The sequence below is a fragment of the Propithecus coquereli genome, unplaced genomic scaffold, assembly GCF_000956105.1.
Source record: "Propithecus coquereli isolate 6110/MARCELLA unplaced genomic scaffold, Pcoq_1.0 Scaffold301, whole genome shotgun sequence".
NCBI classification, from domain to species: domain Eukaryota; kingdom Metazoa; phylum Chordata; class Mammalia; order Primates; family Indriidae; genus Propithecus; species Propithecus coquereli.
Genome location: NW_012148631.1, coordinates 4,396,577 through 4,424,199, shown reverse-complemented (window position 1 = coordinate 4,424,199; position 27,623 = coordinate 4,396,577).

The following is a 27,623-nucleotide window of genomic DNA, read 5'->3' as shown; positions in this document are numbered from 1 at the left end:
CCGCCCGAGATGCGCTGGGAGGGGTGGGCAGGGGCCTGTCCTGAGAGCTTTAGAAGCCACAGTAAGAAACTGGCGTTTTACCTCAAGAGAAGGAAAAGGTACTGAAGGGTTTGAAGCATGAGAATAGCATGATTAAATTTACATTTCAAACAGCATAGCTGGCTTTGAACTGGGAGTTATTATTTTTATTGTTGTTTTAGCAATGACAAATGCCTAGTATCGTACCATTTACACTGCTGTCCTTGAAGTGGAAAGGGGGAAATTTGGACATAGCATGTGTACAGGGAGTACGCCATGTGAGTGCAAAGGAGGCCACGTGGGAGCCAAGGACAGAGGCCTGGAGCAGGTCCTTGCCTGGCACCCCTCAGAAGGAGCCAACCCTGCCAACACTGCGCTCAGCCTTCAGGCTCCAGAACTGCGAGACGATGAACCTCTGTTGCCTAAGCCACCTGGTCTGCGGTACTTTGTTATCACAGGCCCAGTAGACTCACAGAGTTTGACATGAGACTTCAGGAAGTGAGGTCTAGAGTCCAAAAATAATTAGAAGCAATCCAATCTTTACCTGCGTCTCTTCTGGAACATGGAAGGGGATCTAAGTCACAACCCACACCGACACTTAAGCTGTCTTTCTCCACTGTGCGCCCCTCTCACCTTCCCCTCCAACCCACGGGGACTCAGCAGCCCTCTCCTCGTGCCTCAGCCTGGACTAACTCCCCGCCAAAACCACTCCCCAAATCCTAGAATATGGTTCTTGACTCCCTCATCCCTCACACCCACTTCTTGGATCTGGTCTATTTTTCTCTCCAGAGGTTCTTTGCCTCTCAAGTACTCACCACCATCCCCTCACCAAGGGCTCCCCCATCAGCACGCAGAGCCCAGGAGCCCTCATCCCACAGAGAGAAGGAGGCAGAGTCTGAGAAGACAGGGACAGAAGCCCTGTCTCTGTGTCTCTCTCTCCCTCCTCCCCCTTTCTCCATCTCCTTCCCTCTCTCTCTCCCCTTGTCCCTCCCACTCTCTCCCTCTCTCTTTTTCCCTCTCTCTCCCTGTATCTTTCCCTTTCTCTCCCCTCCCTTTCTCTGTCTGAGGAGAGAGATAGGGGCAGGAGTATAAACATGATGTCATATCTTAGCCATTTCTTTTCACACACAATTTTTTAAAATTTTAACGATACCCTCCCTGAGGGCAGAAACTACATTTTGTGCACGTCTGCCTTCCCCACACTGTGGAGCAGAGCACTTTGCACAAAGGTGAGACAAAAGCTTGCCTGAGACCCTGAATCCTTGCTCTACAATCCAGCATTCTTCCTGCACCATCTACAAAGTGACGGCGCTGACACTGTCTGGTCTTAATTAAGCTTTAGTGGCAACTGCCATGAGTGACTGGTGACATTTTTCCATCCACTCATCACTCCTAAAAATGGCCTGGCTCCTGCTACCGAGGAATCAACAGCCCAAGGCGGCCAGAAGCATAGGTGAGGGAGGGCTCGGGAGGTGGGGGGAGGGGGGTAAGGGGAGGGGCGGCTGCCAGTCGGGGCCCTGCTCCCCACTGCGACTGGACTGGCTAAACTAGCCCGAACAGCAACATCCCCTTCCACTGGAGGCAGTCCTATCAGTTAGGCACAATGCCGAAGGGGAGAGGGAAGCAGAGAGAAGGGGTGTCTCCCGGAGGACCAGGGCCAGCCCAGAAGCCACGCTTCACCACAGGCTGCAGGCTCCTGGAGGAAGGGACCTGCCTAACTCAACTCTCCTTCCACCCTCCAGCCAGGCTCCAGCCCTTGCCCAGCGCGCTGCAAAGCTGAGCTGCTGCTTGGGTGGATGAATGAGCAACCAAAGTCTCTATTCCCTTCCTGAGTACTAGTCTTCAGGGACTTGGCAAATCCCATGAGGTCACATTTGTCTCTGCTGCCAACTTCCCAGTCTGAAAACGGAGGTTCAAGCTTTCTCAGAACCCCAGAGCCCCCAAAGACGTTCAGGAGCCGTCGAGAAGAGCACATCGAAGGCACACATTAGAGAACTTCGTGTACTGAAACTTTCTAACTTCAAACTTTTGTATGATCATTTTAATTTTACCCTTTCTAATGTTTTCCACACCTCTCTCTTCTAATCCAAACACTTCTAAGCACGTGCTGTGTGTGAGGTGCCGCAGGGCAGGTGGTCTGCAAACTTTCAAGCTTGCAGTATCCCACAAAGAATTTTGACACACTGTGTAGGCCCCTGCACATTTTCATCATGAATTTAAATAGTACAAAGCATGCAATTTCCACTGTATTGTAAATATTGACATTTTATAAATAAAATTGTGACATCACTCTTTTAAATGTTTCCCATGGAATCTAACTACCACAGCAATTTGATAACCACCATCAACTGTGTTAAAAAATATATGAACAAACTCTTCTTTATGAGTCATAAAATTTTACATTTTTTCTTTTTCGTCCTTAAAATCAAATTTGTTCTAATACAATTTTTATGCTGGAAATGCTTTTATAATCACCTTATTATTATAATTCTATGTGAGAAAAAAATGTATATACATTGAAATTCTAATTTCCTTTTTACTTCCTACAACCACTAGGCTCTGAGTGTTAAAGATTTTCCTCTGGATTGATCTATCACTGCAATTATTATTTGTACACAGTTGATCAAGGCAATATAAATATATTCAAATTTTTGTACATGAGATTAAATATACTCATACAATTTATCGAAAATATATGTCTTCAACAGGTTGAAGGCAACATGAAGCCATCACAGAGGGACACAACTATTTTGAACATCACTGTCTGGCATTTCAGGGGAGGGAGGGTTGGCTCTTTCCTTATAATATAAGAAAAAACATTCTGGAAAGAGTAGGAGGGAAAAGAAAATCAGCCTCCAATTGGGCACATCCTCGGGCAGAAGGGTGTTATCAAAAAGACATGTAAATGGATTCCTTTGAAACTACCTTTTCCCACATACCCCTTGGAAAGTTCTCCCACACCTCCAGGGGTATCAGTAGCTATGTCTGAAGATCGAGTGGTGGACAATTCAGGTGAAGACACAATTTCAGTCTTTCAGAAATTTACATCTGGGTAGGGCGTTGAGCTATAACCACTTCACCTGCAATTCATAACAGTAAAAGATCTAAAGAATTGCTCAGGACAACAGATGTGCTGGGAAGAACAATGGCCTCCAAAGACATCCACATCCTACTCCCTGGAACCTGTGTGTTACCTTGTGTGGCAAAGAGGGATCAAGGTTGCCAGTCGGCAGGGCTTAAAACAGGAAGGCTATCCTGGCGTATCCAGGTGGGCCTGGTAGAATCACAAGGATCCTTAACACATTAACTGCCATGTGAGTTGTATTTAACTCACGCTAGTTTTGAACCCGGGGCCTCTTGAAGCATATGTAACTCACACGTCTCTTCACCTTGGGAGCCACGTGAACAATTTTTCAAGGGTGCATATAACTCACACAGAAAACAATAAAAAACAAATTTTTCATTAAATTAGAAAGGATCATTTTGTTTTCGAAGTTTTTATTCATTTTCATCATAAAACACTGTGGCCCCAAGGAAAAAAATCATTTTAAAACATCACAGACTGATAGACATTATGAAACGAGAGGAAACTGTTTGCAAAAGGGATGTGTAGAACAGTTCCCATTTTATACAAATATATATGAATATACATTTTTAAAATGGGAAGAATTTATACCAAGATCCTAACAGAAGGCTGGCTTTTATTCTTTCTGATTATCTGGAGATTCCAAATATTTTACAATGAATTTGCAATTTATTCCTGAAATAAAGAAGGGGGAAATAAAAGTAATTTTTTAAAGCAATGGTCTATAATAAATTAAGATGTTTGAAATTCTAACTGAAAGTATTTTTGTACCTAATCTTATATTAGTGAGGGTTGCTAAGGAACCATGTGCTGCAAATTAGGAATAATCCCAACTATAGCTTAAAAGGGTAAAAACTAAAGCCGACAGTCAGGTAGACAGAAGTCTATGGACAGGGGAAGAGAACTGTGGGGCCTGTGTCTGACCTTGCTGGCCCCTTTCTCCCCAGCTCATTTGGAATAGAAAGATGGTTCCTTTCCCAAACATGAACAGTGGCGAGGATGAGTATGAAGGATGAAGGCCCACGACGGCCAGAAAAGTCCCCCAGAGATTGGTCGGAGCCAGAGGGAAGCTATTCATAATAATCATCAGTATGTATCCAATACCATGTGCCAAGCACTGGGCTCAGCATTTATTCAGTTCTCACGGCACCCCCGAAAAGGCAGTGCTTTTATTATCCCCATTTTACAGAGAAGGAAGCTGAGGTACAAAGAGTTTGGTGACTTGCCCCAGGTCACACTGCTAATAAGTGTCAGAGGTGACCTATGAACCCAGACAGCCCGATTCCAGATGCCAAGAGCTTACCCACTAAGCAACACTGCCCCATACGAATAGAGACGGAGAAAGATGAAGAGGTGGCAATAGTTAAGGAGTAGAGAGAAGTATAAGATTTTATGTTGGCATTTATTTTATGAATTTCTGGTAGGCTTATTGTTTCTATAATTAGGGTATTGTCTGATGTTTATATTTCCCTGCTTAATAAAGGAGACATGTGGTGAGTATGTGTGTCCATGTGTGTGTGTGTGTATGTGCGTGTGCACATGAGCATTTGTGCATGTGTGCACAATTTTATGTAGGTGCACGTGTATGCACATGAGTATGTGCATGCAGAGGGTTTGGGTACATGCGTGTGTGTCCACGCATGTGAGTATGTGTATGGGTGTGCAAGTGTGATCAGTGGCCACACCCATGAGCAGCCTGACTGTCCAGGCCATCACCAATATACCTGTGTTTTCCCAGAGGCAACTGGCCTAACTGCCAGCAAAATTCCTCTGCAGAAATAAACAGCCTCCCGGAAGCTGGCCCGCAACCCCCTGCTGGAAGCAACAGCAGATGTCTCCTCCTCTGTCTCCCCATGTGCCCACAGGGCCCCATGGACAGAGGGGCTCAGTCCGAGCTGTTGACTAACTGACAGCAAGCAGGGCTGTGGTCAGGGCAAGCTGGATGCATTTCCCAGAGGTGGAGTTAGCGGCCACTCTTTCCTGGTCTGACGACTCGCCTTTCACACATTTCTCAGGGATTTAAAAGAAGAAAGCATGCTTATTCCCTCACCCCGCAGATGCATAGTGCGTAAATGACCGTCTGCTGTCAAGAACTGGCCCAGGCAGGACAGCAGCAAAGGCAGCCCCGCAGGGCGTACTGTCACCAGGTGCCGAGAGGGAGGCCACATCTCCAACTCCTCCTTCTGATCAGGCATCAAATTTGACCCGCACATTCTTGAGCTGGCCTCTCTCTGCTATGGTGATGGCCACATGCTCAAGTCTGTCCCTCACTAGGTACGGTTCATGACCCCACGGGAAGGCATCCCTCTTTCTGCAGTTTTCTTGGATCCAGGCAAACAGCAGAAAGATGAAATCTGATAGAAACGTCTTCAGCAAACAGGGATCTCCCCTGTCTAATCCTAATAGACATTGGCTGCTCCTCAATGTGGCAATGGAATCACCCAGAAAGGGCAACAGCCCTGAAGAGCAGCCTCTCCGCAAATGGGGGTAGAGGGAGCTGTGCAGAAGTTCCGTCTCCTCAGGGGAGATCCTTGCACAAGCCAGAAAACCCTGGGATCATTTCCAAAGCGACAGCGCCAAGTATAAGAAATGGAGAGCACATTGCAGGAATGCAGCCTACTGAGTATTTCCGTTATTTTGTTTGAGCATCCAGAAGAAAGGTGTCCATTCCCCAAGAGGGTGAACTGCAGAGTAAGAACAGACTGTGGATGGCTCATGCAAGGCTCGTGGGCTGAGGGAGGCAGGCGTCGGGGGAATGATCGCTAGAGCCCAAGGAAAGAGGGTGTCGCTCACAAGTGAATGACTGTGGAAAGCCTCCCTGAGGACCAAAATCATTCCTTCACCCCACAGATACTTCATTGACATCTGCTCTGGCCCAGGCCCTGGCTGCACGTTTTCTGAATGTGGGCAGGTGACACGAGCCAATTAGCTCACACAGCAAAGTGGTGAATAAGGGTTCAGCTCCTTCTGCCTCCGGCCATCTCTCTCCATCCTTCTGAGGGAGGCCAGCACCCCTCAGCCTCCCAGGCTTCATCCAATCCTGCAGAAACCAGCGCAGCCCAACCTCATTTCAGGGATGAGGGACAAAGGCCCAGTAAGGTCAAGTCCCACCACAAACCAGGCCAGAGGCAAGACTAGAACCCAGATCTCCTACAGCCCAACTCAGCTATGGCACCATTTCCCGTGCAAGGATTGACCCCAAGCAGGTATTTGGAAGCAGGGGACACTTCCTGGCACTTGGTATTCCTGAAATTATGCACAGTGAGGCTGACCCTAAAAAATACCCAGTCATAAGTGGGGTGGCATCCTAGCCTAGCATTGTCACCATTTCTCATCTGTAAAATGGGCACAATTCCTGGATCCCTTACCCCTCAGGCAGTGCATATTCAGAGACCCCAAACACTTCCTGAGGCCTGGATGCTAAGACCCAAAGTTTTAAATGCCTTAAATGCCATGCTAATGAGGCCAGGCTTTAGTCTATAGGGAAACCATACAATGTAGATACTGTTAATATACCCACTTTACAGATGAGAAAACTAAGCACAGAGAACTTAAATAACCACCTTGATGTCACACAGCTAGTATGTGGCAAAGGCAGGGTTTGAACCCAGGTGGTCTGACTTCAGCGCCTACACTATGCACCCAAGTTGCCGCTACCTAGTTAGATGCTAAACATCTAAATAAGAATAAGAAAATGTTGTCTACTGAGCGGATAACTCTACTTTTCGATTATCTGGCTTCATAGAGAACAGAAATCCTGACAGCTGACTGAATCTCTTTCCATTTTTATCCAGATGTTTGGCATCCCACAAACAAGAGAACGAGTGAGAGACACTTAGGAATTAGAACTCTTGTCACCAGTAGAAACACTGCCTTGATACAAGGTTGTCATTTCATGAATTAACATCCTACTCAACAATGTTTGCTCAGCCCCATCGGGTATTTTACTAAACACTTTTTCAGGCTCTGTTCTGACAGCCTTTGGGTTAACTCAGTGCACATCCGAGCTGTAGTTAACAGACATCCTGACCATTTCTCACTCTCCATCCAGTGTTGGCTGAAGTCACATCAAGATTTTGGTTTTTTTTTTGCATCACAAATAACACAGACCATGCATATTTTAACTTCATCTCTGAGATTAAAGTAAATACATAATTTTGGCAAATGACTTGGAATTACGGGCTAGCAGCATCTGGTTCCGATATTCTCAAGTAAATTACTGGCACGGTCTCTGACACATTTTTAATTTTAACCGAAATGTTCTTGGAAACATGTGTTTTCCGTCCTGTTTGCATGTAATCAGTTTGAGAGGGCCTCGGAGTTTTAAACAGGGGTTTCAGAAATTAGTTGCAATACCTGGGCGCTGCCTGCAGGCCTTGAAGAGCCACCCCCCCTTCCGACATGGGGGAGGCCACGGCCTGGGGCAGCCGCCCACGGCTTTCTGTGCCTGCCTCCGGCGCTGCAGGCCAGGAGAGGCCCCCAGGTACTGTGTGTACACGTTCCTCACCCTCCACTCTGCTCCCAAATTACATCCCTCGCTTTAATGTCAAGTCCAATATAGCTTCCTTAGCAGTTCTTTCCCCCTCCTTATTCCACATCAAGAGGACCCAATTACTTTTATAAATACTTATTTTAAAAATATCACAGTGGTTTCCTGCTGCTTCGAATTCTGAAGGGCTATGCAGGATTTTAGACTCTTATAAATCTTTCAAACAGTTCATATTTTATCAACAAAGTGTGCTTTTTTGTCAACCCTAAGTATAACTCCTCATCAAGGATTTTTTTTCAATTATTTGACCTTTCCATAAAAACGACAAAATAAAAGGAATTTTTGCCATTTCAAAAGTCATTTGCAATGCCCTACTTGTGTTCATTAATTCTGTTCCCTGTTCTCGCCCACCAACAAGGGTGGTGTTTTTGGTTAAAAGAGAAAGCACGAGGGTTGTCAATTCCAAAACATCTCAACAAAGGTAAAACGGGGTTATGGACTGGGTCTTTAAACGAAAATTCCAGGAAGGCCTTGGCTTTTGTTGAAACTGAAAAGTTCCCAGCCTGAGGCAGAGACTTCTTAAGTGGATGTTCACTGTGGTCACGGGACCGTGTGGTGGAACATCACCAGGGACACGGAAGGGGTCAGCCGGTGCTGTGGAAGTAGCCTCCAGGTCCTCAGGGTGCCACTGTCCTGCACAGGCTACGGAGCTGTTTGGATTTACACAGGCTCGTCCATGGTTTTCCACTTGGAACTACATGGAGATACCCAAGGGATGGCCACTTAGAAGGCAAACCCAGGCATAATATGCAACCATGAGCAAGACATGTTCTAAGCATGACAACAATCAAGTTGTAGCTACCATCCAAATGAATGTCTGAACAATCAGGAGCATGATGTCTGCCTCAATCTCTTCCTGCTACTGTAACAAAATACCTTAGACTGGGTCGTTTATAAAAAACAAAACCTTATAGGCATATCCCGGAGATATTGCAGGTTTGGTTCCATACCACAGCGACAAGGCAAATACCACAATAAAGAGAGTCACACAACTGTTTGGTTTCCCAGTGCATATGAAAGTTATGTTTATACTATACTGTAGTCTATTAAGTGTACAATGGCATTATGTCTGGAAAAAAGTACATACTTTAATTTTAAAATATTTTCTTGCTAAAAAATGGTAACAATCATCAGAGTCTTCAGCAATTCATAATCTTTTTGCTGGCGGAAGGTCTTGCTGGCAGCCTACTGATCGGGGTGGTGGTTGCCGAAGGTTGGGTTGGTGTGGCGACGTCGTAAAATAGGACAACAGTGACGTTTGCTGCATGGATTGCCTCTTCCTTTGACTAAAGATTTTTCTGTAGCATATGATGCTGTTTGAAAGCATCTTACCCTCAGCAGGACTTCTTAGAGGAGTAGTCAGTCCTCTCAAGCCCCGCCGCTGCTTTATCAACTACGTTTATGGAATATTCTAAATCCTTTGCTGCCACTTCAACAATGTTCACGGCATCTTCACCGGCAGATTCCATCTAAAGAAATCATTTTCCTTGCTCATCCATAGGGAGCAACTCCTCATCTGTTCCGGTTTTATCATGAGATTGCAGTAATCACATCTTCAGACTGCATTTCAAATTCTCGTTCTCTTGCTATTTCTACTACGCCTGCCGTTATTTCTTTCACTGCAGTCTTGAACCCCTCAAAGTCATCCATGAGGGTTGGAATCAACTTCTTCTAAACTCCTGCTAATGTTGATATTTTGACCTCCGCCTATGAATCATGACCGTTCTTAATGGCATCAAGAATGGTGAATCCTTTCTAGGAGGTTTTCAATTTACTTTGCCCAGATCCACCAGAGGAATCACTATCCAAGGCAGATACAGCCTGACAAAATGTATTTCTCAAATAGTAAGACTTGAAAGCCAAAGGTACTCCTCCATCCATGGGCCGCAGAATGGATGCTGTGTGAGCAGGCATGAACACGCTGTCTCTTTGTACATCTCCATCGGAGCTCTAGGAAGACTAGGCACGCTGTCAGTGAGCACCGATATTTTGAAAAGAATTTTTTTTTCTGAGCAGTGGTCATGGAAGATGATTTTTCCACGCACGGGGAGGTGGGGAGGAGGTGGAGCTCAGGCAGTGATGCAAGCGAAGAGGAGTGGCTGTAAATACAGATGAAGCTTCGCTTGCTCACCTACCACTCACCTCCTGCTCCATGGCCCGGTTCCTAAGTTTCATGGAAGACTGTTTTTCCACAGATGGGGGGTGGGGTGCAGAGCTCAGGCAGTGATGCCCGGCCCAGTTCCTAATAAACCACAGACCAGTACTGGGCCTCTGCCCAGGGTTTGGGGACCACAGTCGTAAAACATGCTATAAACACGTGTGCTGTCATCTAAGCTTTATTGTTCAATTTCTAGAGCACAGGTTAGAGTAGATTTAGCATAATTTTAATGGTCCCAGGATTTTCAGCATGCTAAATGAAAACTGGCTTCAACTTAAAGTCACCAGCTGCATGAGCCCCTAACAAGACAGTCAGCCTGTCCTTCGAAGCTTTGAAGCCAGGCCTTGACTTTTCCTCTCTAGCTATGAAAGTCCTAGATGGCCTCTACTTCCAATAGAAGGCTGTTTCATCCACGTTGAAGATGTGTTGTTCAGTGTAGCCTCCTTCATCAGTTATCTTCGCTAGGTCTTCTGGATAACTTGTTACAGTTCCTATATCAGCACTTGCTGCTTCACCTTGCACTTTCATGTTATGACGACAGCTTTCCCTTAAACCTCACGAGCCAATCTCTGCTAGCTTCGGACTTTTCTTCTGCAGTTTCCTCATCTCTCTCAGCCTTCACAGAACTGAAGAGAGTTAGGGCCTTGCTCTACATTAGGCTTTGGCTTAAGGGAATATGACTGGTTTGATCTTCTATCCACACCACTGAAACTTCCTCAATAGCGGCAATAAGCTGTCTCACTTTCTAATCATTCATGTGTTCACTGGAGTAGCACTTTTAATTTCCTTCTAGAACTTTTCCTTTGCATTCACAGTTTGGCTAATTGTTTGGTGCAAGGGGCCTCGCTTTCAGCCTGTCTTGGCTTTTGGCAGGCCCTCCTCACTAGGATGTTGATTTAAAGTGAGAGATGTGTGACTCTTTCTTCCACTTGAACACTTACAGGCCATCGCAGGGTTTTAACTGGCCTAATTTTGATGTTATTGTTTCTCAGGAAATAGGGAGGCGCAAGGAGAGGGAGAGACCGGGGAACGCCTGGTTGGTGGAGCAGTCAGAACATTCACGAAATTTATTGATTAAGTTCACCATCTTATATGGGTGTGGTTTGTGGTGCCTCAAAATAATTACAATATAACATCAAAGATCCCTGGTCACAGCTCAGCATGACAGATACAACAATAACGAAAAAGTTCAAACTATTACAAGAATTACCAAAATATGACACAGAGACACAAAGTGAGCACATGCTGTTGGAAAATGGTGCCAATAGACTTGCTCAGCTCAGGGTTGCTACAAACCTTCAATTTGTTAAAAAAAAAAAAAAAGCATTATCTCAAAGCACAATGAAACAGGGTACAATAAAAGGAGATATGCTTGTATTTCTTACAGTTCTGGTGGCTAAGAAACCCAAAATCAAGGCACCAGCAGACTCAGTGTCTGGTGAGGGTTGCTCTCTGCGTCCAAGTGGGTCCTGTGCTGCTGTGTCCTCACAAGGCAGAGGGGCAAAAAGGACAAATGCGGTGTCCTCGCACGTGGCAGAAGAGAAAAGGGCGTGAGGCAAACTCTCCCTTAGCCCTTTATAAGAGCACCAACCCCAGCCATGACGGCAGAGCCCTCAGGGCCGAATCGCCTCCCAGGGCCCCACCTCTTCATTTATCATCTTGAGGGTTAAGTTCTAACATAAGAATTTTGGAGGGACACACACATTCAAACCACAGCAGTGTCCTGATCTCTGAGATGTCTATTTTATGTCTGGAAACCATGCTGGGCAGGGAGGTAGGAAGAGGAAGAACAAGGGGAAAGAAACAAGGGATATTTTAGAGCCTTAGGCCTCAAACACCAAAAGAATAAGCCAACTCTCTGAATTAGTAGACTTTGAAGTCTGACCTCCTATCGCATACTCTTGATTTTCCCCCTGAAAATCCAGGAAAGTTTTTTTAATCAGCCTAGAGTCATCACCACCCCCAATTTGCCCCCCACTCCCACCACACACATTCATTCAACACGTATTTGGTGACCACCTACCATGTGTTCAGTGCTCTTGGGAGTTGAGGAAGATCCAAAGAAGAACAAAACGGGTACCTGTTCTCAAGGACCGTGTTGGGTGTACAACCCGAAAGCTGCATAACCCCCAAGGCACTGCATGAACAAAGTCTTAAGGAGACATCAAGGCAACCTGTACAATAGGAATAGGCTGGAAGGCGCAGCACCTGGAGGCTAGAGATTTCCAAAGATTGAGGGTTGAGACAAGCATCAGAGGAAGTGTGTGAGTGAGAGTTTCCTAGAGAAACAGAAGCAGTAATACAGTTTACCCTTGAACAACATGGATTTGAACTGCATGGGTCCACTTATACATGGATTTTTGCCATAAATACATTGGAAAACTTTTTGGAGACTTGCAACAATTTGAAAAAATTCACAGATGAACTGCAGACGAACTACATAGCCTAGAAATACTGAAAAAAAAAAATAAGAAAAAGTTTGGTATGTCATGAATGCACAAAATACATGTAGATACTAGTCTATGTTATCATTTACTACCATAAAATATACACACATCTATCATAAAAAGTTAAAATGTATCAAAACCTACGTGCACACAAACACTTGTAGACCACACATGGCGCCATTCACAGTGCAGAGAAATGTAAACAAACATAAAGATGAACTATTAAGTCATAACTGCATAAAATTGACTGCAATACATCTTGTACTGCTGTTATAATTCCGTAGACATCTCCTGTTCTACTGCGGTGAGCTCAAGCGTTGCGAGTATCCACTTAAAATGCTGCGTGACGCTAATCATCTCTGCGTGAGCAGTTTACCTCTCCAGTAAATTGTGACCGCAGTAAAAAGTGATCTCCTTGGCCTCTATCAAAAAAATCCCAAAACAACAAATGCTGGCGAGGATGTGGAGAGTCAGGAACACTCTTACACTGCTGGTGGGACTGCAAATTAGTGCAACCTCTGTGGAAAAGAATTTGGAGATACCTCAGAGAGCTAAAAATAGAAATACCATTCGATCCAGCAATAGCACTATTAGGCATCTACCCAAAAGAGCACAAAACATTCTACGATAAAGACATCTGCACCTGGATGTTTGTGGCAGCACAATTCACTATTGCAAGGATGTGGAAACAACCCAAGTGCCCGTCAATCCATGAGTGGATTATTAAAATTTGGTATATGTTTACAATGGAATATTACTCAATCATAAGAAACGACAGTGATCTAGTAGCACCTCTTATACTTTCCTGTATTAAACTTAAGCCCATTATCCAAAGTGAGGCACCACAAGAGCAGAAGAACAGGATCCATTTGTACTCACCATCAAATTGGTATTAACTGATCAACACTAGGGTGATCACATGGCAGAAATACTTTCTAGGGATTAGGGGGATGGGGGGCAAATCTACAATTAAAGGACATGGGGAGCACTAAAGGGAGGGAAGGGCATGCCTTTAACCCACACTTGGGTGAGGCAAAGACATAAAGTGTAACTACAATGTTTGTACCCTCACAATACCCAGGAATAATAAAAAAAAAAGTGACCTCCTACAGTTCTCGTGCATTTTTCATCGTGTGTAGTGCGATACTGTAAACCTTGAATAACACCTTGGAACCCATACGAAGTACCACTTGTGACACTGGACGTTCTCCTAATAAGCGGAGAAAAGTCAGGACATCACAAGGAAAAGTTGAATTGCTTGCTCTGTACCGTACATCGAGGTCTGCAGCCGCAGCTGCTGCCATTTAAGATGGACGATCCATCTTGTAAACAGACAATGTAAATTTACAGTATCGATAAATACAGGACAGTACTGTAAATGTATTCTCTCTTTCTTATGATTTTCTTAATAACATTTTCTTTTCTCTAGCTTCCTTTATTGTAAAAATACAGTATATTATACAGTATACTATGCAGTCTATAATGTTGTAAGAATACAGTATGTAACATGCAAGTATGTGTTAATTAATCATTTATGTTATTGGTAAGGCTTCAGGTCAGCAGTTGGCTATTAGTGGTTAAGTTTTGGGGGAGTTTAAAGTTATACTCAGAATTTCAACTGCACGGGGATCGGCAGCCCAACCCCAAGTTGTTCAAGCATCCACTGTTCAGGGGTGTGGTGTGTGTGTGCAGGTGTTCGGAGGAAGAGGGAGCGACATTTCTTGCAAGGAAACAGCTGCCGTGATCATACGGACTGGTAAGTCTGAACTCTGGGACAAGATTGCAGGCCAGAAACTCGGGCAGGAGTTGACGTTACCGTCACGAGGCAGAATTTCCTCTCCAAGAGACCTCGCTTTTGTTCTTAAGGCCTTCAGTTGGATGGATGGCCCAGTGCTCTTCTCTACTTAAAGATGTAGCTGTTAACCACATCGATAAAATACCCTTGCAGCAACACCCAGGTTAGCGTCTGGTGGAATGACTGGGAAAACACCCTGGCCAAGGTGGCACGTGAAGCTCGCCATCACAGGAGGCCTCCCAGCAAGGCGCAGGAAGGCAGGAGGGGGGTGCGCAGGCCGGGCCTAGGAGAGAATGAGGGGCTGAGTGCTGGCCGTGTGCGGTGGAAACACAGCCCATGAGGTGGGACCTGCCATTTGGGAGTCAACGTTGGGGGGACTCTGAACATGCCCCGGCCTCTGGGAGCTGTTAAAGCTTCCCCAGGACAGGATACAGGCAATACCACAGTCTGGCAACAGTCTGAGGATGGGCTAGAAAGAGCAGGCCACTGAGAACTCCGCTGTGCAAGACCAGAACTTGCCGGGGAGGTGACAGGGGGCGGACGTGAGAGGCTGAATGTCTGGAGGAGGCAGGGGCTGCTCCGAAGGACAGAGCAGGGAAGGACGGCCCCCTAGGCAGGACGAGGAGTCTGGTCCTCGATGTTAACCGAGACCACTGGGGACACATAGCCAGACTCAGCACAGAGGCGGGGGCCAGGTAGACGACTTGGGAATCAGATAGAAAACTGCTGACACCATGGAAATCAACAGAGTCTCCAAGGCAGAGGGTGAAAAAGAAGAGGTCAGAGAGTTGACCAAGTGGTTATAGTGACCCCAGGAATGAGAAAGGCTGGTCCCTTGGGGCTTCTCCCATGTGTACAGCCACGAGGAGACATGGGCTAGGAGAAGGGCTGAAGCAGAGACCGGCCTACAGGAGGGTTTCTCTGCGTGTGATGGGCCTAAGGCTGCTGGCAGAGGCCCCAAGGGAGGTGGGGGTCTGAGCCAGACTTAAATGGAAGTCCCAGGACACCCAGTAGGAGGGGGGCAGGGCTCGGAGTGGGAGGACTTGGGGAGCAGGGCCTGGTCCTCCAGGGAGCTGAAGGGAGTGGGAGCAGCAGATGCAAATTGTGGTTCTCACACAGCCAGGACACAGGAGACCAGGCTCCAGGCAGAAGCAAGCAGAAGGCTGGTGTGGCAGTAGTCTCGGGAGGGGCAAATGCTGCCCGCAGAGTTCTCAACTTCAGACACCTCCTGAGTGCAAAAGGGGTAGCAGAGGCAGCAGCCCCGGAGGATGTCTGTAGCGTACACTTCCATGTAGTGTGTACACCAGCCACAGCTTGGGGACTCTACGCACTAACATACATTAAATCTCTTAATTACCACACCAACCCTAAGGGTTAGGACTAGAATTATCACCATTTTACAGATGGGGAAACTGAGGCACAGAGAGGTTAATAACTTGCCCAAGGTCAGACAGCTAGCAAGTAGCAGAGCCGGTATTCCAATTACACAGTCAACTCAGGTGTGAGAGGTTAAGTGACTTGTCTGAAATCATAAAGCAAGGAGATGAATTCAGGACTCAAGCCCAGGCCCCGAGCATATATGTGGCAGTCAGTTTGCCCGCCCAGAAGCAAACCAGTCTGGGTCACCCTGTGAGCAGGAGCTTATGATGCCCTCTCCAGACCCTCAGCAGGTATCCCGGATCCCAACATCCTTGCAAAGACTGGCCCCAAACCAGGATGATATCATCACAGGAGCCCAAGGCCTGGTGTCCAGAGGGCAAGGGTTGCAGCTTCATGCATCAGCAGCCCAAGCAGAGCTACAGGTGCCCTGAGGAGCTAGCAGGTCACCTGCCGGCAAGATCCTCCCCCAGGTTTATGTTCAGATTCGGGGGACGACAGATATGCTAGAAGTGGCTCAGCTGAGGGGCTTTGAGATGCTTCCCAGCAAGGTCCCTGCCAGCTCTCCAAGACTGCATCTTCACTGAGCCATGACACAATACATTTGTAATTTGGAGGTTTATTGATGATCCACTGTGCCATTTGATCTCTTAACCTACTGAAATCCCAAATGGTACTTAAGTCAAGTCCAAATAGCCAACAGAGAGAGAGAGACTCTACCTGAATAAGAATCACATTGCTTTTACTTGTGTACCTTGTCTTCTACTCCTAAACTCCTTCAGCACACACCCACTGCAGTCTAAGAACCAAAATACTAATTTGGTCCTTATCCACCCAGTCAGCACCAAATATACCCTATCCACAGATAAATAGACCTATGGGGACCTCTCGTTCTCCACCAAAACCATTTTCTTTGCTGCAAGGTATTATGGCCAACTCTCAGCACCTTGCAGCCCCCTCCCCTCCACCTTCCGGCCCCTCTTCTGCTCCTTGTTCTCCTCTCTCTTCCTCCACCAACGAGCCAGGGGCCAACGTCTCAGCCTTTGTTCCACAGGCCTAGTTCCTCTCCCTGTGTGCTCCGCCTGGCCTCCTCCTCCGCGGCTGTTCGCAGGATGAGCAACAAACGGGGAGGAGAGGAGTGAGCTCCACCTCCAGCAGGAGCCTGGGGCGGGGCAGGAGGCAAGAGGTTTTCCTTTGGCCCCCACACTGGTCACTTGCACTCCTCCTCAGAGCAAGCCATGGCAAGTGGCTGCCCCTGGCTACCATGTCCACAGTTCCCAGAATGGGAAGTTGCCCAAGATCCAGAAGTTTTCCAGGGACCAGTGAAATTTGCCTAAACACATCCTCACCCATGATACAAACCAGAGCTGCCCATGGTGTGAGGTGGACCCTCAAGATGATTCAGAGGGCAATGGATATATGCTTCCTATTTGAGAGTTTTGTATTTAATTTTACAGTCACCTTCTATTTATGGAAAAGGATACTGGATTTCATGTGTGGTATGATATAAAGTTTCCTGCTAAAATAAATTTTCTAAGTGAAAAAAAAAGGAGCCAATGTAAAGTAGAAAGTAAGTCGCCGCACTGGTGGAATGCAGGTACGGCCCCAACCGCACAGCTGGTTAGCAAACGCCTGGTGATGGACACTTCCGACACCAGCTGCGCAGGCGCAGACCCGCCCCACAGACCTGCCTTGTCCTTTGTGAATTGGGAACAGATCAGAATCTCAAGCAAATTCCAGTCAAGGGACAAATGTTGGCGAGAGTCTCTGCTGCATCCAGAACTGTGACAGCCACCCAGCGGGGCGCTCCCGCGGCAAGCCCTGACTCGGGACGTGCACGGCTTACTTGTTGGAAAGAACAGGTGGAAACTCGTGGAAACCGCAGGGGAATGGAGCAAATCAGTACGTAAGAGGAGAGTGAGGCAGACACGCAGCGGCGAGGGGCTCGAGAACAGGGGGCCCAGGAGATCTGGATTGGTGCGGAAGAGCCCAGAAACCTCCCTTCCACTCCCACCTCACCACCTGGATCCTAAGAAGTGTCTTTGGGACCCTGGAGACCGTTTTGTGGCAGCTAAAGCCAGCCCAGGGCTGCGCTTCTAAAGGTGTGAAAGCCTCATGCCAGACGACAGCCACCACAGCCACCTCCTGCGCTGGCCTGGAGCTCGCAAGAGGCCTCTGCGGAGGGGGCGCCAAGGCTCCGCTTACTCTGATCAGGTGCCACTGAGTGTCACTCTCCAGCCAGACTTTCGCCCCCTCTCTGCTTTCCTGGTCCTGTTCTCTGCCTGCGGTGGCTGTGCCTTGCGTACGGAAGTCGGCCTAGGACGCCCAGACCTGGGAATGCCTCAGTGGCAACAGACGCAGGCACACAGAGCTGCCGCGGGTTCCTCCCAGGCTGGAGTCTGGACACCTGTGGGGCCTGCTGGCGGCCTGCTTACCACGAGGGTCCATCGCCCTCCCCACCCCACCCGCAGGGTCCCAGTGTGGGAGCCAGCCAATTTGCCCCTGGACCTCGGCCCGGGGCAGGGATCTGAGCCAATCAGATTCTCCCTCTGGAATTAGGAACTGTCGGGATTTGGAATTAGAACCCAAAAACTCCATCTCGCTCTGGGCTGCTCCCTGTACAGCAGAGGTGCGAAATCGCAGAGTTAGGGGAGGCCATTCTCTGTGGGTGGCCCAGAGACACAGAGAAGGCGCAGCTGCAGAGAGGTGACAGCAATCGGTTTGAGGGCGCCAAGCCACACTTGTGCTCAGCCTGTGACCGGGTTCCCTCTGCTTCCCCAAGATGACTCCCACAGGGCTCCAGAGCTCCATCACACTCAGCAACAAAATCCACACTCCTTCCCCTGGCCCTGACCTGAACCACACATCTCCTGCCGCTCTCCTAGCACTCACCAGCTCCGGCCCCACCATCTGTCTTAGTCTATTTTCTGTCGCTTATAACAGAACACCTGAAACTGGGTAATTTATAAAGAAAAGAAATTTATTCCTTATAGTTATGGAGGCTGAGAAGTCCAAGGTCGGGGGGTCACATCTGGTGAGGGTCTTCTTGCTGGTGGGGACTCTCTGCAGAGTCCCAGTGCAGTGCAGGGCATCGAGTGGCAAGGGGCCTGCGCATGCTAATGCACTGTCTCAAGTCTCTCTTCCTCTACTTATAAAGTCACCAGTTCCCCTCCCATGATAACCCCTTAATCCATTAACCCATTAACCCATTAATCTATTAATTCACTCCTGAGGGCAAAGCCCTCATGACCCAATCACCTCTTAAAGGCCTCACCTCTCAATACTGCGACATTGGAGATTAAATTTCAACATGAGTTTTGAGGGGACAAACCATAGCACTAGCCATCATTTCTCAGCTCTTTGAACAAGCCAGGCTCATTCCAACCCCAGGGCCTTTGCACTTGTAATGCTTCTGCCAGGCTGGCTTTTTTTTGCATCATCCAGGTTTCTGGAGAAATGACCCCAGTTTAGGGAAGGCTTCTATGACCACCCTAGCTAGCATAGGTGCTTAGTCACTGTTCCTTTTTCCGTTACTTGATTTGTTGCATGAGACCAGCTGCCTTGTCCATCTCACTCAGCACCATGTCCTCAAAGCCCAACACAGCACCTGGCACATCAAAGGCGCTCATCAGACGTTTGCTGAATAAATGACTGAGCTCTGAGGCTCTGGCCGCCACCAGTCCAGCTAGAGAGTCAGGCTGCTGCAAGTAAAGGAGGAGGGGTTGCACCCATCACGGGGGCACTGCCATTACTTGACCCACGTGCAGAAGTGTCTTTGCCAGCCAGCCAGCTCGAGCAAGTCCTCCTAAGGAAACACAAGTCAGTAAAGAACTTGGCAAATGGATCCCAAGGCTGGTCAAAAGACGGTCACACTCTAAAATATGTATGACCAGATTTTGTGCACTGCACAAGTTTTATCTTTGACCGTACTTATGGAAACATTATTCAAGAACATCATGAACACACAAAAATAAATCTTTAAAAATACCATTTGGAAGACATACACATACCAATGAAAGATTTTCTCTTTCTACTATAGCAGCCCCATTAAGGCATTTTCAAAAAGCAAATGTGGTATGTTACTGCACACAGTAACCTGCAAATAAAAACGCACCCAGTTACTACCCACACAACTTCCCCAAGAATGAAAGCCACCCCAATCTCGCCATCTAGAAAGAGCCACAAGATCAGGGTAGGAGGAGGGGGCAGCTCACTAACTCTGCTTCTTGCCTTCTGAGGACTTGACGACAGTGCCCAAAGCAACAGAAGGTCACCGTCCTGACTCAGACTCAGATGCCAGTCAGAGAACGGCCACAGCCACCGCCCCCTGCTTTGATAGCTATTCAGTGCCTGCCAGGTGCCAAACACTGGGCAAGACATTTTGACACATTGTCACATTTAAACCTACAACAACCCTATGAAGGATATAGTATGATTCCTGCGCCTGTGTTAAGCAGACTGAAGCTCAGAGGGGCTAAGTAACCTGGCCATGGTCATGCAGCTAATCAGTGTCAAGACTGGGACTTTAACCCTGTGGCCTCTAGCTTGAAGCCCTCTCCTCCCCACTCACACTGAGGCTGGCCCCCACCTCAGTATGCTGCACAGATTGTCTCTTCTTGTCCTCAAACACTCCCCTAAGTGGCTATCATCAGCAAACTGAGGCCAAAAGCCCAATGCCTCCCTCTTTTCCGTCTCCCCTAAACTCTCACTGCACGCTGGGCCTCCTCTGCTCATCACACGGTGAACGTCACTGGGCCGCTCGTGCCTCGCTCCCTCCATCCAGCCCCCTGTTCTTCTGCCTTCCCCAGGGAGCTGTTTCTTCCTCTTTTTCTTTTTCTTCATCAATTATCAGCCTTCTTGCCTTAGTTTTATGTACTTAATTTATATTGTTACTCACTTATTTTTTTGGTAGCCTTGCCAAAAAGCAAAAAGACTCTAAACATGTTCTTTGGCTTTCTTTTAGATTATAATCTTACCTTTGTTCCTTTCCATTTGTTTCCTCTGAGGCCTTTCTTGCAGTTATACTTTTCTCTCTCCCCAGTTCTTCTGCATTTCTCAAGGTTTTAGGATCATAGGGAGAAATAAATTTTTATATACATATATATGGCTTAGTTTATATATATATTAACTAAGCTCACTTTGATCACCATCAAAATGAAAGTGTTTTGCGACATGATCTGTAATCCTTATTGTTCACTGGTAAAGATGGAGAAATGGGTTATGACTTCTGGAACTGTAATAAAATACAAAGATCCGGGGATTTGAAAACTCAGGTTCAAACGTGGACTTAGAGCCTTCCAGCTGTATGAGCCTCAGACAAGAATCTCTGAGCTTGAGGTTTTCATCTGTAAGATGGGAATAATTTTAGGTTGTAGAGAGATCTAAATGGGCAACATATATAAAAGCAGGAAATGCTGCTAGAGGTGGGAAGATGCCTATTGAATTGTCCACCGGACATCCCACCCAGATGGCCACTAACCCGCTACATTCAACACCTTCTTCTCCAAACGGGGCTGCCCCTCTGTAAGTCCCAGTTCGGCAGCTGAAACTAGGAGGTGTTTTGTCATGCAACATCCAATACACACACACACACACACACACACACACACACACACACACACACACTCTTAATCTGCCCTGTGCCAGGGACGGTAGCAGGTGCTGAGGATTGGACGTTGGACGTGGCAGGCAATGTCCTCTCCATCAGGGAGCTTACAATTCATTTTAGGTAGGAGAAGGAAAAAGACAACAAACAATTAAAACAAATAAATAAACAAGGTAATAGCTGAGAAAGGCCCCTGATTTTGCAGGAAAAGCCTGCACAAAGGCCGGCAGGCAGAAAAGAGGTTGGCCGAATTGCAGTGTAGGAAAAGGCACCAGAAGGGAACCAGTGAATGAGGGTGGTTTCCCTGAGACCTGCGATGCCAGCAGGGCCAGATCTTGCAGGGCCTTGCGTGTGGACGGGAGTGTGGATTTTATTCTAGAAGGCCTCTAGAATTATAAGCAAGTGGGTGGTATGATTTGGTTTGGGTTTGTTGTGTTTTTTTTTTTTTTTAATTTGGTGTGGGGTTTTTTTGGGTTTTTGGTTTTTTGCTTTTAATCAATCTGGTTATGAACAGGGCGGAGAATCTGCACTGGAGGGCGTGCTGGTGGACAAACGTGGAAGCAGCTGGTGAACTCTGCGACAGTTCACGACAGAGATGACTGAGGCTTGGAGAGTGGGAATGGAGAGGGGAAACGGAATCAGCGTATGTTTTGGAGTCAGAAACAACAAGAATTGGTGATGAGTTTCACACAGAGGCAGGAAGGAAAGGAGAATATCAGTGACTCCTGGGGGGTTTGCTGGAGCAACCAAGTGATAGCATTTATGGAGATCGTGCGTGGTAAAGGAGTGGGGTGGAAAAGGTGTTACAGGAGGGGAGGAAGAAGCAGGTGAAGAGAGGCTTCCCTTTAATGTGCAGAACTCAGGTATCTTGCCAGTTCGTCCCCACAAGCTTCCTTCCCATCTTCAATTTGCCACCTGATTTCTCAGTGGATCCCTGCCTAGGGGGTCTCCCCCTGCAACACATCTGCTGTGCCTACATCCTCAGGACTTCCAGGAATGGGGGAATGATGCACTGTCCTCTATTGTTCAAGACTTTTGTGTTGGGATTTCTGTTATGTGCAGATGCGGGCAGACACACCAGGCTCTGGGGTCTAAGCTCAGTCAACATCCCAACCATGAGTCCTCTCCTCCCCCAACACAGTCTTTCCCAGCCACACTAAATCAGCCCGCTCTAAGCAGAGCTCGGTGGCGTGCACCTGTAGTCCCAGCTACTCAGGAGACTGAGGCAGGAGGATGACTTGAGCCCAGGAGTTCAAGGCTGCAGTGAGCTGTAATAGGCCACTGCACTCCAGTAAATCCTATAAACCACCCATCAAGATGTGGGATCCGTGTGATGTATAGTACTTCTTGTCCCCACTGGAGTTTGAGAAGCACTGAGTTACACTAAAGGGGAGAGTAAACAGAGAGGCTATGTGACCATGTCTCACATTCAAACCACCTGTCTTTAAAATAATCCTCAGTTGACGATGGGCACATGTGGAAGAGGGCTGGGACTGGAGGGAGACCTCTTCAGTGACTGCCACCTGCTGAAGGAGTTTACTCATTTTTGTTTTAATATTTCACCTCTGTAACCTTAACCCCCAATGTAGCAGGAAAAAGTTGTCATCTTCCTTCACCATTGGGGTCCAATGAATCCTTTTTATTTTTATGAATAATCTACGGAAGTAGGACTAGAGGGACAGTTTGAAAAAAACTTTATTGGAGAATTCAATAACAGCAAATTTTCACTTCACATTTTCCTGGTTTTGTATATAAACCCAAAATGAGCAACATGTTCTGAATGTGACTGCTCACCAGCTGTCATGTGCAAACCTGGGACAGACCCACCTCATACACACCAATTCCAGGTTCCATGTAAATCTCTGACAAGTGCTAGCTCATCATTACTTCCAGTTCTTCTTACACTTGTATTATACAATGTATTACTTTTGAAAACTTTGACAGGTCATAGTTTTGTTCAGGAGAAGTTGGTCACCTTCTTTTCTCCAAAATTGGAAAGAATTTTTATTTTTAAACTTATAAACACCAATTAGAATGATTAATCCAATGATTATTTTTCTTTTGTGTGTATATCACCTATTTCTTTTTGATCACCTTTGTAATCACCTTTGTTCTGACTTCATTATTGGTCCCCTTCAAACTGTATCAAGTAAATTTTGGTAAGCAAACATCATAAAAAGTAAAAGAACATTGGCCCCAATTCTTTCAGCAAAGAGGATGGTCCAGGTTCATGTTGCAAATATTGCATGATGAAATAATTCCTGTTGAATTATTAACTGGAGGAGAATATAATATTTTCTTTTTTCCCTCAGAAATATAGTTTACTCTTAGATCCTTAAATTTGGGAAAGTTCATCTAAAGTATTGTCATATACAACTCATCTAAGACTTTGCTTATTCAGTACGACCTGTGTTACCACTACCATTGGAGTCTACGATGCTGCTCTGTTTGCATTGATCTTCTGATTTGTCCAATAATTGTAAATGTTTTCCTCTGTTAATTTTCTTCTTTTACCATTTTGTGCAGAAAAATGAAAAGTTCTGTATTCACAACTGTATTCAATGAAAGCAATAATAAGACTACAAAGATGGTGTCCTCTGTCTTCCTTTATGTTTTCTTCAGAGATGATGTAACACTTCAGGCAATGTAATAAAAAAAACTGAATGATGATTTGTTTCACTGTTGCATCATCCTTCTGGGTGATTCCATCATTCTTCCATTTTCTTATTATTTTAGTGGGTTTTTTTTTTACCATAATTGGCAATAATTGACAAGTAATGAAATAATTTATAGGATAATAAAATGGAAGATGTTTAAAATATAAGAAAATTAATATTATTTAATATCCTATGATGTAGTGTAGATTTATAAATGGTTTCAATGATCTTATTTGATAACTTCATGACAGAATGAGTTTCATTCTATTTTTATTAAAAAGTAAAAGTTCTCTTTGATCCTTGGAAGTCTTCTAAAAACAAACAAAAGTCATGAAATATCAATTCTTACAAATAGTTAGAACTGCTTAGGGAAAAAAAAACCCTCCAAATCTAAAATGAGGTCCAATGGGAAATATGGCAGACTGAAGGTTAAATCACATTAATAGATTTGTTCATTTCCTGAAGACTTTCAAAATCTGGTTCACTGGAAAACTGCCCCATAAAAAGACTCTTCCTTCACCCACTGGAAATCCAACAGTTCTCAGACCAACGTTGAAACTCAGCCAGGGAGAGCTTGATAGTATTTCAATACCATGATGCCTGCCCTCTCCATGGGAGCCAGGAACCCCCTGGCCTGGGATATCCTCTCCTGGAGTTTGTCTCAGCACACAATGAGGAAGCAAAAATTATGACCCAAGGAAAACAGGGAGGGCTTCTGGGATACTACTCAGACTTCCTAGCAAGGCACTAATAAAACTCAGACCACAATCAGGTGCTCCATGTTTACTGCTTTATATTCTTTCCGGTAAATGGATTTATTGTGAAGGATACAGTGTTCCTATTCTCTACGGTTTTTAAAAATTCTTTTTTATCTTTTATATTTCCAGTCAATTTGACTATTGATCTATGACATAGAGGAAATGCCTAATTCACAAAAATGTTGTGTTCCAACACTTTGAGAGTTGGTACTTTGGTACTTTGAGAGATGACGTAACACTGTAGGCAATGTATTTTCTCAGAATATATTTTCCTCCAATAAACAATATTATACATGACAGTGAGATTGCCAGGTCAGCCCCACAAAATCCCTCTTAACTCATAATGTTGTTGAAACACTGAACTTTTACAATATAAGTTAGTAGAAAGCAATGTGGTTGTAGCACTAATAAACAAACTTAAATATTGAAGACATAGTCTCCTTTATCCTGAATTGTACTTAATGAAACAACTGGTTTAATGGAAGGAAAGAAGAGGAAAGATGGAGACTTTTTAGGGAGAGACCTCTGCTTCCAAGAATTTGGGAGACTCGACAGCAGCAATTTGTTATCCTGCCTGTCCAGTTTCACCTTGATACCTTTTTTCATTTTCCTTCATAGAGGCATGAGGCACAGGAGCCGTGATTAGGGTAGACTTGAGGCTCACAAAGGAAGACAGCAAAGGATCGGGGAGGAAGAGAGAAGAGAAAATAAAAAGTTGGAGATTTCCTTGATGGGGGGACTAAAGCATTTGCTAAGTAAAAGGTAAGGAAATCGGAGAGAAGGGAGGAGACCCAATGTTAGTAGGGCCCCAGGCCCTTGAGGCAGGTAAAGGTAAGGAAAGGGTCGGACAGTTCCCTCTCTAACCATAAGGTGGCGCCATGAGCCCAGACAGTCTGCTCCAAGGGGGCGGCCATGCAGTGGGCGGAGCTCCCCACGTATAAGCCATGTTCTCTCAGGCTCCGGGGCTCACAGAACGCCTGGACTGGACAGCATGTGTCAACGTACTCCCTCAGTGCCTCAGCACCCAAGCACTGTGCCCATCCTCTAAGGCCACACCTGTCCTCACCTGAGCAACAACACCTCTGTCCTCCTGGGCACTGCAGCTTACTGAAGATACCAGCCAATTCCTTCCCACTCTTCTCCTCCATCTCCACAATGGCAGCACAGGCAAGCCCCCGAGCTCTTTCTAATTCCTAAAGAGAATCTAGTCTAGGAGCCTCCTACAGTCTCATCCTTCAATACTGTCAGGATGAATGAGCACGGATCTGTCACCATGGCCCAGCCTTGACAACACGCCCTGGCCGATCTCTCCCACTTTCACACCCAACTGGGCCACTCCTGCTCCTGATGCAAACCCTACCGTATCCAGCCACCCATCTACCACTGCTGGTCCTGTGACCTGCCATGCTCCCTCTCTTTCCCTTGCTCGTACTTGTCAGCATCCTCCCCCATCTTTGGGGAAGGGGGCATTCTAACCTGCCACTAAGTGTTGACCACATGTAACTGGTGACGTGGATTTAGGGAGGAAAACATGGGCCCCGTGCATCAACTACGGAAGCCTCTGGATGCCACAAGGCAGGCCACGCCTGCCTCTCCACAGCTGCAGTGGGACTCTGCTAAACCTCAGGGCAGCACCTGCTGATCTTTCCAAGAGACCGCCTAAGTCTCAATTCTCATCTCGGGTCCAGGGGAACACCAGAGCTGTGAGCTTGATGTGTGGCATGGTTCTGTTCTCAATTCGTGTTAGCTCTATAATAGTAATCATAATTATTATTACTGTTCTTTCACTCCCACTCTCACCAGCCACAGTCTGCCAAACCAGGCCTAAGTTACAGAGCTAAGGGAATCAGCAGGAGGGAGGGAGGATCACAACAAAGTCACCAGTCTGAGCCCCCATGCCCACTTCTACCCCAGGCCTGTGGCCTAGACTGGTAGTCCCAGCAAACTGCCCGGTGATACTGCTGGAGAATCCTCACAGCCTGGGGGAAACTGACCAGGATGTGCAGCCTTGGCTAAGTGGCCCAGATATAAACCTTTAAGAACTAGTGCCTCTGCTTACGACACCTCAAATTTTAGCTACTGCATGTTCTTTTAGTTCTAAAGGGACAGTTGGCTCAGATGCGAACTAGGAATATCTCTTGTAAGGCTGGAGCAAATGGCCTCATGACGAACTTTTAAATCATGTAGGTCCTCGGAGGGCAGCCCGAAGGCCCCACAGTAGCAAAAGACAGTGCTAGCCAAAAGCAGTGGGGAGGCAGGAACCAGGAGACCCCCCCTTCCTGCCTGGCTGCTGTTCCAGATGCACTCGAAGTCTGCATCTACCAAAGGTGGGCTTGTTCCCGCCCCCTGAAGCTCTCTCCTATTTGTTTCTCAAAAAAACAACAACAAAAAAGAAAAACCCAGGTGACCAGGTACCTTTTTAATGTCAATATTGCTCGCGTTCCACAAAGAAGGAAAGAAAGTCTACCCAGCTATACCTACAAGCAATACTGGGGCCAAATAGCCACTGAGCTCCAGAAAACTCAAGGGCCTTAAGGAATTAGTTAGGAGAGCCCAGAAAGATGCTGTGTTGTTTGTTTTGTTTTGTTTTGTTTTTAAGGATCTACAGGAGGTGGATTTTCATAAACTAATAAAGGAAGCTCAGTTAACTATGCAAACAAAAGCTGGGTGGGCAACGTGAACCTTCCATGTTAATGTACTTGCACCCCCAACTCCCTCCACCAAAGACCTGAAGCTGCGGGGAGGAATAGCTACTGGAATCAGGGCGTGAGCCGTCAGTTTCTCGCTGCAGCTGCAGACTCAGACTTTCTAAGTGACCATTTATAGGGGTTCTGAAAGTCGGGCAGGGATGGTGGGGCACCTCCCTGGCGCTCCAGAGCAGGGAAAGCCGACTCCCAAGGCGCGCTCCCCAAGCCCTCCTCTTCTTCCTCCCGACTCAGGACAGCTCGACAAGCCGGACAGCTGCGGCCAGCGGCGGTCACCCTGGTCCCCCGCCTCCGCCTTCCCCACACCCGAGTGCCGCCCGGGACCCGAGGCAGGGAAGCTGTAGGAGCTGAGCAGCGGCCAAAGGAAGACCTGCCGCGTGTCTCCGCACCCCCTCCCCCAGCCGTGTCACATGGCGGCCCCAACCAGGCGAGCAGTGCGCCCCGCTGCGGAGACCCGGGGCCGCGTTGC